At 31.6% G+C, this 5676-nt stretch overlaps 1 long non-coding RNA gene across 2 annotated transcripts; it reads right to left on the minus strand.

Annotated features, from left to right (window-relative positions):
• Window positions 1-517: 517 nt before the first annotated feature.
• LOC125850236 (uncharacterized) lies at window positions 518-1394 on the minus strand. 2 transcript variants are annotated; one of them, XR_007444764.1, is made up of 3 exons: window positions 1201-1394; window positions 945-1049; window positions 518-624 (listed from the first exon to the last, which is right to left on the minus strand). It is a non-coding gene; the product is annotated as an uncharacterized LOC125850236 (long non-coding RNA). The 2 variants fall into 2 exon arrangements; XR_007444763.1 differs by having other exon boundaries at window positions 945-1062.
• Window positions 1395-5676: the final 4282 nt, after the last annotated feature.

The following is a 5676-nucleotide window of genomic DNA, read 5'->3' on the forward strand; positions in this document are numbered from 1 at the left end:
AAATGGAGTATAGTTGAGCTTTTGTAGACCTACATGCTACTGGATCGTGCATTTATAATTATTTTTTAAAAAAATAAAAATATTTATATCTTGATTTAAATGAATAAATCATTTTATAAAAAGTATATACAAATGATGTGTTAGAAGATTTATATAAATTCTTAATCAGTTACCTACACTATTTATAATAATTAACTGTAATTACATGTGTCTTTGTCTTCTTCTCTTCTTTTTTTTTCAAAATACAATTTTGTAATATTTATGTTTAAAATAATATATTTTTTAATAATGACACATAGACATTTTCACTTCTCCTATTATATAGATACTAGATATGAAATCCCCGTGGTATGCACGGGCCCAACGTGTATCATTTTGAAAGAACTACTGACTTTTCTCTTTTGTAGTTTGATTATCATAAACAAATATTGTTGCTATACAATAAAAGGGCATAAACTATAGTGATATTGTCAAACCATTTTTATAAATACAGAAAAGTTTCCGAAGTACAAATGCCACGATAAATACGTCATTAAAATTTCTCTTATGCTCAATTGACGATGCTCCTTGGTAGAATTTGAGATCAAGGAGAGGGAGCTACACGAGCACTTGCAAGAGAGTGAGCTGCAAATCAAAAAGTTATATAAGCTCTATTATAAATTCATACTCAGCAGTCATAAGATGATATTCATTTTCTGAAATAGCTCATAGATTTCAGTGGTAGTTCAATTTGGTATTTGCTTAGCCCATACTACAAAGTGACGTCCTGATAGTTCATTGCCAGATGAAAATCAGAATTGCTTCAACATCATTTGTACTACAATAAAACACATGTACTTTAAGGCCTATGTGCATAAGTGTAATAATATTTTTAAAAATAACATAAATGTACTGAAAATTTTCCAAATTACTAAAAGTTCAAGAAGCTTTTCAAAATAGATTACCTCCATGTCCGAAACGAGAGCTTCTGAATGACTTGTTTTCACATTAGCTTTTCTAGTTCTTTCTTCCAACTCTTTCCTCTCCGACTTGTAGTCAAAACTATGAATCTGTATCATTGTGCTACAAGATACAAGATATTTCTTTAGCTTAAGCCTTCTCTTATCAATAGTTATTATTCTTGCATCACAAATATATACTCAAGCACATAGTATATATTCAAAGTAAACATAAAAAGCTTAACGAAGGTAAAACACTCACCTTGAAGCCTCGTTCATCTACTTTCTTGTAATTGTAGGCATAATAGACAAGCTGACATTTTCTTACTGTCTCTACACTGCAACGACTCTTTGGTAGACAAAATCTTCCAATTAAGGGAACTTCAATTGGCCAAACAAAATTGTCCTGTTCTTCTCCGCAGCTAAGTGCCTTCACGATCAAATAAAAATATTTTCAATCAAGATAATGTACACTCCTCGAGAACTCAAAATTTTCCCTACCATGCATTATTTCACTATCACAATTCATAGTGAGCATTCACTGAACTGTCTTCCTTTTTCAATAAATTTGTCCAAAATTCAAATACCCATAAACAAAAAAACTATACTGGCATTTTAGTAGTTGCGACAATCTTAGGCCATGAAATAGTGAAAGAAGAAAACTTTAATTAATATAGCCCTTCCTTTTTCAAACTGCTTTGAATTTTTTATTTTTTTATTAAGTCGACATTCAATCACCTCTCTACTACACTCTATAGCTTATATTTGGTATATAGTGCAAGAAAAAGGCTCTGATTGTCAAATGTATCACCAAAAGATGAGGACTTAAATAACAAAAGGATCACATTTTCAAACTATCAAATTATTTAGTACGCCAAATATTGATCAATGCCAGATCTCTTAATTTCTTTAGTTGGTATGGTGATAAATTTCACATGAAATTGGTCCTTCATGCAAGCTGCTACAGAAGACGACAAATAGAAGAAGAAGAGATCCAAAGAAGAATTAGAAAAGTCGTGTCGGAGAGTACCTACAGGTTCCAAATGATGTTTTAAGATAATCAAGTAAGAAAGTTTATCTCTTGTGGTGGTCACCAGTAATGACATGTCCCATGCTCAAACAAACTTTAGATCAAGCTAGCATTTGATCAAAATTTTATCTTCAATTTCAGAGGCATAGTTAATAAAAACTTATTACACAAAACAACAGAAAAAGAATGTGTCTACTACATATCAACTGCTTGCTTGGTACTATCATGTGATGTATTTACTTCAAGGAATAGCCTTGCTAGTTATTATCAGCCTCCTTTATTCATGGTCTTCATGAAAACATCAAGACCTGTCTGTCAGATAACGTCATCAAGACAGGAAATTACTATGTTTGTGAGAATGTATATAGAAAAAAATGTCATGTCGAAATAAATAAAAGTGTAGATAATTTACCTAGTATTTGATCTATTCAAATAGAATAAAGTTATTTCAATCATCATATTTCTACCCCCAGATCATAGTCTATAAGTATATGTACTTGGATCTGTATCCCTATATCCTGAAATTAAGATCATGAAGAATCCGACCTCTAAATTCACATCGGTATCGAACACCCTCACCCAAATCCAAGCAACTTAGGTGGAAAGCAGAAAAGTTCTGCCCTAATGTATCTTGCAGACTACAGGAAGAACTTCGCAATTCTTTTGAGTTTAAAAGTACAGAGTATACAACACAAAGATGAAAAACAATTGCTAGAAAAACATTATCAAACGTTTTTTGCAACTAAAACAGTCCTACAGCACTATATAGGACTAAAACCATTCACCTTGCCACATTTATTTGAAAATTCAAAAAACACAATCCTTAAAATTTCTGCAAAGCTTACCAACTGACAACTAAGTTATTTCTATAGAAATTTCAATAAAATTTGTAGATGAAGGAATCAGATCCTAAAACACTAAAAAAGAAAATTGTCTTTTCGCTCACCTCTCTTTTTATGTCTTTGAAAGAAAATACTTAAAACAACTTCCGTAATAAGTTGCATATTTCACGATTTAATTCAGCTAATCTGTGATTACATGTGTTTGATATGATGGAAGTTATTTTGCGTCCACTTCCTATGAACACACTAAAGATCATAACTGTCCAAATGTTTTCGATACAAGACCTACTTTAAATATTGTGGCACATTCATTTGATGCTAGCAATTAAGATCAAGATTTGCATCAACGACAGAAACAACACCAAATACCACTACATATTAACAAAATCCTAAAGACAATGGCATCAACTATGGTTTTACATAGTGAATTGATCAAATTCACCGTAGAAACTCTTGGGACAAATAAAATAGACACCAAAACACAATTAAAATTTCCTGAAATGAAAACCCACAAATTCCAAGTTTTCATATCACAATTCAACTCTAACTCAGTTGTACTTCATACATAATGATCCCAATAAGAAGATTGTTACAAGCAAATCAATNCTATATAGGACTAAAACCATTCACCTTGCCACATTTATTTGAAAATTCAAAAAACACAATCCTTAAAATTTCTGCAAAGCTTATCAACTGACAACTAAGTTATTTCTATAGAAATTTCAATAAAATTTGTGGATGAAAGAATCAGATCCTAAAACACTAAAAAAGAAAAGTGTCTTTTCGCTCACCTCTCTTTTTATGTCTTTGAAAGAAAATATTTAAAATAACTTCCGTAATAAGTTGCATATTTCACGATTTAATTCAGCTAATCTGTGATTACATGTGTTTGATATGATTGAAGTTATTTTGCGTCCACTTCCTATGAACACACTAAAGATCATAACTGTCCAAATATTTTCGATACAGGACCTACTTTAAATAATGTGGCACATTCATTTGATGCTAGCAATTAAGATCAAGATTTGCATCAATGACAGAAACAACACCAAATACCACTACATATTAACAAAATCCTAAAGACAATGACATCAACTATGGTTTTACATAGTGAATAGATCAAATTCACCATAGAAACTCTTGGGACATATAAAATAGACACCAAAACACAATTAAAAATTCCTGAAATGAAAACCTACAAATTCCAAGTTTTCATATCACAATTCAACTCTAACTCAGTTGTACTTCATACATAATGATCCCAATAAGAAGATTGTTATAAGCTAAATCAATAGATTGGGGAATCGATTCATACCTTATACCAGCTGCCTCATATTCTTCCATCTTTTGTGTCGCAGTCAGAATTTCAAAATATGAAACACCAAAATAGCACAAAGTTCAATATCATTTCTATATATATAATATAACAAAAAAAATATATAAATAGTCTATTTTTTTAAAAAAAGAAAACATTTGGTTTGTAAGTTCGCCAATTTTGATAATTTCAAGTAAAAAAAAGAGAAAATGGTCTAAAACCCCCCCAACCTATACCTGAAATCCCAACTACACACTCCAACTTCACGGGTGTCCTATTACCCCCCTGAACCTTTTATTTTTGATATTCTATAACCCTTAAACGCTCAACTTTTGTCATTACCAGATATACACATATGCTTGTATACACGCGCTAGGTGGGCCCACTTTCTTCAATTTTATTTTCCTATTTATTTCAGATGTAGTAGACCCCACTTTTTTTTAACTTATTCTTTTAACTAGGTTAAAATTCTCAATTTCAAACATAACCAACAACTTGTCTACTCTTCAATTGAATATCCACCTTTCTTCTTCTTCTTCTACATTATTCTTAGCAAGTAATGCAAGTCACAGTGACCCAAGAATTGTTTTTTTCAAGATTACTTGCTCCGCCACCCAAATAATTTTAACAATGTCATTTATCATGTGATGTAATCTTTTAAAAAATAAATAAAATCGATCTTTAAATGAAAAAATGGATCTTGCAAATTGGTATTTTCTAAATCAGTAAATCTTCAAGTTCAGATGTAATGGTGAAGGAGTTGGAGGAAGGTGAAAAGAATGGGTGTACATACGTTGTGGTTCTATATTTATGAATTGAAGAGGGAAATAACTTATTTTTGGGCATTGACATTGAGAAGAAATCTCAAGCTCCATAGCTTGATCTAGTTGACTTTGCAATTTTATATTTATGAGTGAGGAAAATTACTTTGAACCTTGAATCTAATAACGATTATTTTTAGAGAAGATTAGAAATTCTAAAGGTTCAAGATTTGAAATGGAAGTTACCATTGAAGATCGTTCCCAAGCTTCAAGCCTTTTGAATGGCAGAAGAAACGAAGAAGATGGAAGATTTGTGGGAGAAAAAAAGCTTAGAAATGCAAATTGTAATTGAAAGCCTTAATTTTAAGTTGATTTGGACTTACACGTGGATTCCAAAATGCAGATAATGTGTTTTAGATATATCCTTACGCACCTAAGGGAGGTGAGAACACCTCCTATGACAGGTCATCGTTTAAGTGTGTAGAAAATAGAGAAATATGAAGTTCAGGGGGGTAATAGGACACCCGTGAAGTTGGAGTGTGTAGTTGGGATTTCGGGTATAGGTTGGGGGGGTTTTAGACCATTTTCTCTTCAAAAAATTGCAAAAAGTTCCAAGTACATATGCAATGTCTAGAGTGTGATAAAGGCTTCTAAGGAACGAAGCAACCATCATAACATTTGAAATATTACAAGTTCAGATTACCACTAAGTAAATCAAAAGCTAAAATATAAGATGTTTCCAGGCTTGTCATGCCACTATTACAAAAACAACTTTTAACGGCTAGAAACA

This window comes from Solanum stenotomum, chromosome 1 (assembly GCF_019186545.1).
Source record: "Solanum stenotomum isolate F172 chromosome 1, ASM1918654v1, whole genome shotgun sequence".
Taxonomy (NCBI): Eukaryota; Viridiplantae; Streptophyta; class Magnoliopsida; order Solanales; family Solanaceae; genus Solanum; species Solanum stenotomum.